The sequence below is a fragment of the Pseudoliparis swirei genome, chromosome 20 (assembly GCF_029220125.1).
Source record: "Pseudoliparis swirei isolate HS2019 ecotype Mariana Trench chromosome 20, NWPU_hadal_v1, whole genome shotgun sequence".
Classification (NCBI taxonomy): Eukaryota; Metazoa; Chordata; class Actinopteri; order Perciformes; family Liparidae; genus Pseudoliparis; species Pseudoliparis swirei.
In genome coordinates, this window is record NC_079407.1 from 7,291,941 (window position 1) to 7,304,125 (window position 12,185).

The following is a 12,185-nucleotide window of genomic DNA, read 5'->3' on the forward strand; positions in this document are numbered from 1 at the left end:
GGGGAGAAGAGCTCTGCCTCCGGGTGTTCATCAGGGTGGCCGAGCACAACTACCCCATCTACATCTCCTCAGGGAACGGGAGGTGCTTCATTTGTGGGCGAGAGGGGCACATAGCCAGGGACTGCCACCGGTGGAGAGCTGCTGAGCAGAACACCAGCAGGGCGGCTCCTCGGGGGCGGAGCCAGGGGGGGGCGGAGGGCACGGGGGGTGCACAGCAGGGGGGACAACCAGGGACTGCAGGTACCCAGAGGGGAGGAGAGGGAGCAGGCAGGAACTGGGGCTCCCAGCAGGATGAGGAGAGAGCAGGCAGAGATGGGGGGTGCCCAGCAGGTTGTGGAGGAGGAAGAGGAGGGGGGCACTGGTCCAGTCCAGCAAGGTGAGGAGGGAGAGGGGGAGACGGTCACAGGCCAGCAGGGTGAGGAGGTAGAGGAAGGGAGGAGAGAAGAGGGAGGGGCTGGTGCTGACCAAGAAGGTGAGGAGGAGAGGAGAGACGAGGGAGAGACGGTCACAGGACAGCAGGGTGAGGAAGAGAGGAGAGAAGAGGGTGGGGCTGGGGCTGAGGTGGCCCAACAAGGTGAAGAGGAAGACAAGGTGGAGTCAGAGGGAGAGAGGGAGACAGGTGTCAGGGAGGTGAGGCTGTCAGACAGCGAGGTGGACATGGAGGCGGAGGAGGAGAGCCTCAGAGTCCCCCGTTTAAAGAGGAAGTGTGGAGGAGGTGACGGAGGGAACCCACAGGCAAAGAAGGTGACGGCGGGAAGAAGGAGGTCCAGGACAGAGGGGGCGGAGCCAGAGTCCAGCTCGGAGGAAGACTCCGACTCTGATCCACACTACAGTGTGGAGGAGATTAAAGAGTTCCTCCGGAAGACCAAGCAGACGTGGCACGTCAAGGTGGAGGACCACTTCAAGGTGGAGGACCACTTCTGCAGGGATAAGTTCTTCCTGTCCGCCACTTTCCTGACGTGCAGGGACGAGAGAGGAGCCTTCACGCCACAGGAGTTCTACAGGCTCAAAAAGATCCTGTGCGACCTCCGAAAGGTGCTGCTGGTGGAAGACGAGGAGAGGAGGGCGAGAGGAGAGATTGAGTGAAGAGAAAGAGCCTGGAGCCAGAGCCTCAGCACTGGGAGGAGCTTCAGCCTCAAGACGGAGGGCAGGAGGCACTTCCTGTCCTCAGTGGACTTTAGTTTAGTGTCTAGCATGAGCATCATGGACGTTCTCTTTTTTTTCAGGATTGGTGCTGCATTTATGTTTGTGTGTTGAAAATAATTTGGTTTATTGTGGTTCAAAGTTTTTGAATAAAGGTTTTCTAAAAAATCTAAAAAATCTCTCTCTCTCTCTCTCCGTTATACAGTTAATGAGAGAACAGCATCTCTGTCCTTCCCAGCTGAGCCGATGACCGTGTGAAACAACGTCATTGCACACCTCCTCCAGATTGGATCTATAACAAATATATGTTTCATGCTTGATTTTACACCCTCTGTTGAGAAAATACGATAAACAGAGACTCATCCTTTATCCAAGGAACACTGAGCTAGCAGACACTTTGTATCTGTCTTCTCAAGTGACATAAAAGCTGCAGTAAACCAGAGTGTGTTTTTACCTCCGATGTGTCACTTTACTTTCAAATTCAACTTGACATTTCCAGACTCAGCTTGGAGTTGACATCTTTTTTCTTTATCAAGGAACAGTTTACAGTTTGTCAGCCTGTTTCTGGTTGTTTGGGATTTTAAAGAATTGCTGTTTTTTGTGCAGCCTGAGAAGACGATAAAAATACTTTTGCATAATGGAACAGCTGCTTTTAACAGCTCCATAAATGTGGTCCTCGTAATGTAAAAGGTGTTTAAACGTTCCTGGCATGAAAGTGCTCCACGAATTATTTTGGAGATATTGACTTTGTCACTGCTCTATATGGTGAGACAATATCTCTCTGTCATATTTTATGTAATTTATACAGGATGAAGGCATAAATAACAATCAAGCTTCTCCCTTGTCTCTTTTAAAAGCCTCTTCTCCCATCTGTGCTATGTACTATGTACATGTTATGTTTTCGTTCTTTAAAAATGTGCAAAAACAGTTTTCTTTGTCATTATGTGTTGTGTGTAGAATGTTGAGGAAAATAATGAATTTAATCCAAATACTTTCCAGATGCACTGTATATGTATGTATATATATATATATAATATATATATATATTATATATATATATTCAACAGCCATAGATCAGAAAAATGCAAAAACTGAGAACGAACACCAGTTTATTATGTTGTTTGAAATATTTGAGATATTTCTTATTTGTGTATTTGTGGCATATTTACATGCTGCAGATTCAATCGGACGGTCAAACCAATTAATATATTTCGGACCATTTAAAAACAGAAAATGTTGACCAACACTTGTTTACAGAAAAAACATAATTAAAGTAGACAAAAAAAGAGGTGAATAACTGCAACAGACATAATTCAAGCATTCAAGCAGCTTTATTGATTACTGGGCGGGCTCAGACTCAGTTATAAACAATGATAAATCCAAATGGAAATTACTTTAATTATGAAATTAATATAGATCCATAAAGTCATTCGCTAACTGCTGCAAAGAAAAAAGTGACTAGAAGACGAAAGAAAAACCGAACCAATTCTCACAAATTATGATCAAACATTTAAGAGGATAACACATTTTATTAAATGTTACGAATAGTTAAAGAAATAGTTTCTACAAGAAGAAATACATTTTCTTTCTTGCTGACAGTGAGATGAGAAAATCAATACCAACCTTATTTCTGGTAATAATGAAGCAACAGAAGATGGTTAGCTTAGCTTAGCATACACACTGGAAACAGGGGGAAAGCTTAGCTATGCATGTTCGAAGCTAAACCCTAAACAAACACATATAAAGCTCACTAATTCCAAGAATATGTCTTTTTAGCTTAATCCGCAATTTTAATGCTTAGTTATTTTGATTTCCCTCCCATTCGGCTTCTCCAGACTCTTCATCCTTTTCTCTACACTCAAAAAAACGATTCAAGCCCTTCTTAGAGGTGACACATTTAAATATTGTTTGATACATTTAAATCAAATGACAACGCGAACCTCCTTAATTTGCTGCTGATATTCATGATGAGAAGGACTGGTTGAAGATCACTTCAATTACCATCAATGTGCTTCTCCCTAATATGAATAAAAAGCAGTAATGCCAACAATTTAATTGAGTTCATCCAATGAGTCATTTCTTTGAGTGCAGGTGCTGACAGTGCACATTGGTTTGGCCCCGCTGCGCATGTAAAACAGTTGGTATTGATCAGCAGCGCAGACAAGGCATGACAAATTGACTCCAGACCTCACCAAATGCAAAATAACGCTAAATTCCCTCCCACGACAATCGAGTCAGTGGGTTCCAGTTCCTTTGCTGTCTCTGTCAGTCAGTTCGACGTTCAGCTGGAGCCTGACACAAAGACAGCCTATCATGCTTTGACTGGCAACAGTCCTAGTATCAGGCACTAATAACTGCAGTGTGCAGAGCTGAGACATGCAATGAACTGTCTCCGCTCTGCTGGAGATCCCCAATGGGCATGGCATCTGGAGAGCTGCGCAGACGGGAGAATGCATGTGCAGAGGGCGAGGAAGGTGCAGGCCCATGTGTGTGAAGAAAGGAGCAACGTGAGCATGTGTGCACATGCGCATGCGTTCAGTTTTTTCTTCATATCCACGTGACTTCGCCTGAGCATCCACGTTGTCGGATCAGGTAACAATAGACTTTCATACTCAGATGGTGCTTTTTTTTCTTCCAAATGGAAAAGGACACGTGTTTACCTTAACAGATCATTATGAAGTACATGTTGATTGCATAATGCAATAGCTATAGAATAATGACCCCATTTATGTTTGGATTGGTTCCCTATAAGCCTCGCATTAACGATGCAATTCTATGTGCTAAGACACAAAGGAACCATTGCACAACCAAAAGAGGGCTGAAGGAAGAAGCCAAGAAATAGTCGAGCACACTACCCCAGTCTCTTTCTATTTTTTATAAATGTAACAAACATATTAAAATGCATTTATTAGGGAGCCTTACATTTTGTCACTTTTGGACATGGTTCCTTGTTTTCCAGAGTTAATGCTGAGCTAAGCAAATGGGCTTACAAACATGAATATATATCTATATCTATATACAGTATATAGATATATACATACAGTATATACTGTATATATATATATCTATATATATATACACTACCGTTCAAAAGTTTGGGGTCACTTAGAAATGTCTTTATTTTTCAAAGAAAAGCACTGTTTTTTCAATAAAGATAACATTAATCAAAAATACACACAATACATTGTTAATGTGGTAAATGACTATTCTAGGTGGAAACGTCTGGTTTCCAATGAAATATCTCCATAGGTGTATAGAGGCCCATTTCCATCAACTATCACTCCAGTGTTCTAATGGTACATTGTGTTTGCTAATCGCCTTAGAAGACTAATGTCTGATTAGAAAACCCTTGTGCAATTATGTTAGCACAGCTGAAAACAGTTATGCTGGTGATATAAGCTATACAACTGGCCTTCCTTTGAGCTTGAAGTTTGAAGAACAAAATTAATACTTCAAATATTAATCATTATTTCTAACCTTGTCAATGTCTTGACTATATTTTCTATTCAATTTTCAATTCATTTGATAAATAAAAGTGAGTTTTCATGGAAGACACAAAATTGTCTGGATGACCCCAAACTTTTGAACGGTCATGTATATATATATATGAATATATATATATATATATATATATATATATATATATATATATATATATTGGTTGGATATAACTGCACACTCAGACTTTCTTTCTTTCTGGTCTTGAACATAAATAATAAAATAATTATGTGATCTACCATAACAGAGCATTCTTTGGTCCCTTATGTCTTCCAGCACTGATCTTGTGTATCCGTGTTTTCTCCTCTCACAAACACAAAGTATGCATCTCATTAGCTCTCCCCCCGTTTGTCTTCACTGAGATGTGTGTCGAGAGGCTGATTGGCTCCGTGGCTTTCAATGCCCAGCAGCTAGCACTTATTATAAAAATGGCTCGGCACATCCTGCTGGGGAGCGGCGTTTCCGGGACCCCGGCCTCAGCAGATGCCGCTGCGCCGAGACGATGAGCATCACGTGAACGGACAGTGACGAGCGAGTGTGACAGCGTGTTGGGAGCCCAGCAGAGGAAGGGATTATAAAGCAAGGACATACAGAGGAAGACAAAGAGGGAGGAAGGAGAGAGAGAGAGAGACAATAGCTGCAGAGCACAAAGAAGAGGATCACAGGCAGGCGGAGCTGTCAGGTGTTCCCTGTGAGGTTTCATTATGCCGCTGTCTCTCCAGAGGTGGCCGTGCTCACAGGATTTGATTAAGTTGCCAACCTCAGCTATGAAAAACAAGTTTTTTTTGGACACGTTGTTTGTTTTAAGAGCGCGGGGGCTACGCACAAATCAGTGATGGAAGGCCACATATAGTATGTAGTCATGCTTGAATGCACAGAGGAGGCAGAAAGAGGGCAGAAACTCCCTGTCTGGAGGTCGCAGTGTCCTTGAGCCAGACACTGAACCCAACCGCACGGATCTATTAATGCAGCCCATGAACCTTTTATTACCGCTTAACTGGAGTTTCTTCTTTATAAAACATGCCTCTTAGTAGCCTGAGTCCAAAAAGTATAGACTTCCTCGCAGAACATCCCTCAATTACTGAGCACATTTGCCCGTTTGAATTTCAATTGCTACATACATTTATTGTCCTTTTATTAAAGTTAAAAGACCACGGAGAAGCAACGTGTGACACGCTCCTTGATGGTGGAGGCGGCGGAGGAAGGACTGTCGCCTTGAATGCTCTGTATATTAATTTTACACATAAACTTCTTTGTGCTATTGCAGCATTTTAACATTGCACCCACACAACCGGCCATGCCTGACCAGAATTATAAGAGCACTTGGAATGGGGCCGGCTGTGTGGTTGTACTTTAATCAAACGTGCAGAGGGATGTGAGCGATCCGACGGCTCCAGGCTTACAAACAAAACACCTAAGAGGAATGAGGCTTCCTCCCCTCTGTACCGTCACGCTCTGCAGAGGCCCCCCGGCTCCCAGACAAACTATCAGACCCAAAGTTAGGAAGAAACATAAAACAGTTCTGAAAATCAATGCTGCTCGGTAGCTGTATACAAGTAGAAACATCTTTAGCTTTGTTTTTTTATAGAAAGAAAATACATTGTGGAACAAAAGCTAAAGGAACAGAACCTGGACGTGGGATCGTGACGCTCTGCAAACTACTGCGGACAATTCCTCAGAATCACATATTTTGATCAATGAAAACTATCTTTACGTCCAAGACAAACATACGGTTTGGATGAGGCAAATAATACACCTCGGAAAGGATAATATGGTTACGGTTAATCATAAAAACGTGAACATTTATCTCCCCTAAGTGACGGAAGGCGAACTCCGTAGTCTCCACTAATCACCCACCCCGATCTCCACCCCTTTACTATCAACCGCACCACATATAGGACACTCTTCGACCAGCATGTGCACTAAACGTTGGCACAGCATTGGCTAACATGTAGGTAATTCATAGAGATGCTGGGTTGTTTGTGGGAAGAATTAAGTTCTTTTGTTCAGTCTCAGCTACACAAGTAAATAAAACCTACAACCTAAAACCACCACCACTGTTGCTCTTTGTCTTGCAAAGGAAAAAGCTCCAGAGGATTTTGCTCTTGAAAAAAGAAAGACTATATTTTATTTCACTTTCAGGTACTAGTTCTGAAGAAAGTTGTTTTCAAAGTCCAAAGAACCAAGATTCCAAGAGCAAAATGATCACCTGAGTGCTGTGCTCTCCTTATAACCGCGCTCACCTTGTCATCTTTCTCATCATTTCCAGTTTACTCTTCTCTTTCTGCACTCACTTTCCCTCTTCTCTCCAAGTCCTCCTCATCCTCAGTCAATCACATTTATTTTTCCTTTCTAACTGCAGCTCACTGTCCTCTGTTTGACCAAGACCTGTCCACCTCTGCACAATACTCCCATTGAGTCCTGGACTTTCTAATCATCATATTCCCTTCCTCCTGTTCCTCTATTCTATATGATCTGTAGCTCACTATCCTCCTCCCATCACCTGCTAGTCTACCTGGACTTCTTTCCTCTCAAAGGCATCTTTGATCTGCTCACTCTGATCTGGTTGTTCTCCTCCTTCTGAGTGCAGACATGTTCCTGGAGGAAGCTGGTTTCCTTTACTGCATTCAGTGTCACCTTGTTTGCACCAATTGTTCTCTTCTCTTTGCCTTTCCCCTTCTTCATAATGTTGTAAACAACCCGTCATTACATTGCACCGAGCTCAAAGTCCGTCGCTCCCCAACGTCATTTGCAGATTTCTTACTTTTATGTGTTAATCATTTAATTAGCTGCACACATGAAACCCTTAGACCAAGCTGTAAAGTATCTCCTTCTCCCCAGATGGTATCTGGCTCATCCCAATCCCAAAGGCAACATGTACAAGACTGGAAAATGTGGAGGAGAGAATATCCAGCACATATTTAAGCTAATGTGGAAGGATATTATTTATTGTTGCCGGTCAAAGAAAACAATATTATCCGTGTGTATTTGAAAACCATGGGCATGTTCTTCTTGGTGTGATAGATATCTGGGGTCAGGGTAACTGCAGGCTGCAGTCTGCAATTGATGCTCAGCTTCCTTCTGCGCAGTCTGAAATATCACAGGGATAAAAAGATAAATCACTTCGCTCCGCAGAAATGATCTAACTGTATGGAACACTGCGTTAGGACACAGTGCTGTGTAGTCCTGCAGGGTGGAAGTGTATGTGTGGATGGTTTTGTCCCGAGTGCTCGACTGTGCATCACTGATATCTGTCCCTTGCAGTGCTCAGTGAGTGTGAATTATACTGTACACTTAGCTCCTGTTGTTCCGGCTGTGTGTGCTGGGAAACTCAGCGGGCTGTCACCGAGTCTGCACCAGTGTCACCAAGACAAATGTGTGGGCCTCTAGTCTACTCAGTGATTCAAGGCGACGGGGAATCCGACTGCATGTGATGTGAATAATACAAAAAACGGGCTCTGAAACTTTTCCAGTACAACTATTTTAGAAAATTCTAGTGATGCACAATTGTTGTGACTTATGAGGCCAACAGACGCAGTGCTGAGGGAGACTTATGTCAGCGTGTCACTATATTAGAGAATGGCTTCATGAACGGACCATCTCAGTCGGCTCAAGCATGAGATTATACGTGATCGTATCATTTTTAATAGTTAATTTATTGCAATTTAATTGATATACTTACAGTATACACCTCAGGGTAAATAAAATAGTCAGATATTATCTGTCAAACACATTTTCCATGCCGTAAAAGTGCAATTACAATACATTTCTGTAACTGTCAAATTTAAAAATAGCATCTGATATATTAACAAGCTATACAGGTTTTGATATCTGTGATACACTCTTTGTGTTTAAAAACGCTCAGCTACAGCACCGACGACTTTTTTTACTTCAAATCGTGAAACAATGCTTGTGCTATTATGGTCATGATAAAAGTGATGATGAAAGCGATATAAATGTGTATTCTTTTGGGTAACTATATTGTTCATATTTATACAGTATCAACTGGGTCAGTGAAGGCTTCTATTTCCATCCACATTGCCCTGCGGTAAGAAGCGCCACGGGGGTCACTCTCTGTGTTCCTGCGAATCAACCTGCTGGCTTCTTCAGGCAGAGCGAGAGATGAAAAGAAAAACTATCTGTGGTTGAAATGTACTTCAGTTCTCCTTTGATAAATATGTTTTATTGAGGAGGTATGGAATAGTAATGTTGTTGAACAAACACCAGGTGTGTTAACTTTCATGCTTTGGCTGTAGGATAACACACTTTCAGGATCTGTCTCACTCTCTCCCCTCATGTTATGACGAAAGACTGTACAAGGAGTGGTTGGCCTGAGGAGGAGTGATATTGTAGACGGCTCTGATAGCGACCTGCCAATCACAAGGTAGCCCGGCCTAAAGCATACTTAGTGGTCTTTTTTTTACTCTAAATGGGACCATAACTTAGAAATGAACAATGAACAATCGATCTGCTGTATCGAAGAAGACTTTAAACTACAGAGATTGAGAACATAAAATCATGTTTACAATGTTTACTGAGGTAATAAAACAAGTGAGAAGTCTGGTCACTTTCTCATTGATTTCAATACTTCAAGCATTCATAATTATTAAGCATAACAATATGTGAATCTTTATGATCAGAGGCACCACTTTTGTACTTTGTATTCAGTGCAGTTTGAAGTTTGGGACCCCCTGTAAAACAAGGCGGTACTTATCAAAGGGTTTATGTTGAAATATTTTAAATCAATAATAATAAAAAGCAGTTTTGGCTCCAGGCGTTCATTGAGTACAAAAGAGCAAAAGCAATTTTAGACAGCATTACATCACATATGGTGCCTATCGTTAATATAGTGACATTTACAATGAAATGGATTCCTCTGTCTCAAAGGAAACAGCTAAATAATGTATATCTTTGAAAAATATTATGCAAACGTCTCCAAAAGGCCTAGTTAGCATACATTTACATACATGTGTGCAACACATCAACTCAAACACACGAAGATGCTGTGCAACTCTCTGAGGGAGGAGTATCTTCAACGCAAGTGACACAACAAAGCGGAATAAAGGTGTTTCTTCTGAATAATCCACGAGTCCCAACCCTGATGGAAATAAAACAAAACGTCATCCCAAACATACACAGTGGAATGTGACATAAGACACAGACAGAAAAGATTTCGCAGAGAGATCAAAGGAGCAGAGAACCGTGCGATATAATAAATCAAGACGATAACGACTTTAGCTCTCAGTCGCTGTGCGTTTACACAGCGTGGAGCGAGGCTTGGCTGCAACGCCACAGGAGGGAGAGCTACAGGCTGTACATGCATTGCACAGCATGTTGAGTTTCTTTTTTTAGACTGTAAAATCACATACAGGCAATGAGCGCCCTACAAGACCCACTACAGAATTTTGCTAATTTTCCATTCGGCATTTTTATGTAAAAATAAAATAAACAATTGCATCATTTACCATAAAAGAGACTGCAATGTAACACTCCATGTAGCCGTTAAGCCTATCAGTTCAGGTCCCATGAATGGTGGACAAACCTGACATGAGTGACTGCAGAGTTGTTCTATCTGATCCTGGATGCAGAGGCCTGCTGGTCTACATCGGGGTCATCTCATCGGGGACTCTTTTATTCAGCTGGCTGTTCTAGAATACATGCATGGGCATGGTGCATGATGCATGAGCACTGCCAGCATACATTCCCCTTTACATGACCCCTCTATGTGCCATCATTTGTTCCTCTGACTTAAACATCATGTCTTGCCTTCAGGTGGCATCCGCCGTCTCCCGTGGGATCACCAGCTGTTCCCCGAATATGTCCGTCTGGTGTCTCTCCGACACTTGCTGGCTGACAATGTGCCTGTTTGAAATGTTTCACTGCCGTCTACCTCATGATCCAAACCACTTGCGTTCTTTTCCATCTCCTCATCTCCGATCAATGAGTCTTTTAGTTGCGTTTGGTTTCGTCGCCAAGCATCTCGTCTCAAGATGGACCCGATTAACATCCTGAAGCTACAACTTTACAAACGAAGGTCGAGCCAACTCACATTTCTCCAGATGGACTCATCTAATCTATTCTCTATTGAACAATTTCGCTCCACGAAAGAAGTTTCCAAATTCATAGAGGTCTCTTCCGCGAAAAAAGACGGAAACATATTTCTACTCCAAATCTGTGCAAGTGTCAGGGAAATAGCCACCAGAATGACTCGCCTGATTGCGTGCAGCCACAATGCCTGAATATTGAGGCACTGGAGGAGTTCAAGCCACTTCCTCACGTGTGAGCTGACCAGCGTGTCTAACTTCTCTGCAGTTCCTGTCCTGCAGTCGTCCTGTACGCTTGGCTACACTGCAGGCATCACATATTGTGCTGCGTCTCTTTCAGCAGGGTCTGCAAAACAACACAACTTCCTTAAGCAGAGCGATACAAGGACTATTTTTTCAGATCCAGGACCCCTGAAGCTGTTTTTCAGTGCAAATATGCTCCAGCTTGTCAGGCGCATTGACAGAGACACAGAGGTCAGGTCAGAGCAGCAGAGAAGTTAGGCTTCATTTGTAATCGGGTTCCTCCCAGAATCCTTTGGGACTTCACTGATGCTCCAGTGGCGCTCCGTGAGGAAGCTGAGCAGCCTTCATGTTACATTCACATCAGAGCTTTGTGAATATTGGTGCTGATCGTCTTTGACTGAAATCATTTCCATTCAGACGTGCAGGAACCGGTTGGAGGATTCTCTGGCTTGAGTGAAGTTGCCGTTTGCGATTTGAATGCTCGATTTGACAAACTGCGTTTGTATTGAATTTTACAAATGGATTTATGGTCAAATGATAATTAGCTACCTCAATTTGTGAAATTGATGTTGGAGGGGATGACAATGAGGGAATGGATGCAGTTAGATTGAAGCATCAAGATTTGACAAGGCTAGCCCTTTTTCTTTATAGTAAGAAATGTAATAAAGGTACAAAAAATAACGCAACGCTCTGTCTCTCTGATGCAATACATTGAACATGCTGTTGTTTGGGAATTCTCAAGAGAAAATCGAATTAGCTTATTAAACCACTTTCAACCTTTACTGATATAATTAACAATAAATGTGAGGGGAGTGCACTCGCAAACATCACAACACATTTCATGAACTAAAATAGCAATAAAATGTAATTCACATTATATATACACTATAGTGGACTAAAAGAAGCACATTATGCTATAGTAATGCACCACAAGCAAACTGTAAATCCTCGTTTTTGAAATAATAGACACAAAGGCAGCACATTTTAATTTAGAGATTTTTGTTATGAAGCGCACACCCACGCACTAGTGCACATACTCAGGTGGGAGTCACAATGGTACACTTAGTGAAACAAGAATGTATAATGATGGCATGATGACTGGTGAAAGAAATGCCTCCCAACGCTCCCATCAACCGGAGAAGACGAGCTCCGTTTGGCTGATTCTGATGAAAAGGGTTTACCCAGCGTATGCATATTTGAAAGAGTTGGGTGGTGACTTGGGAGACACATTTGCCCACGGCACTCCTATTGGTTTAT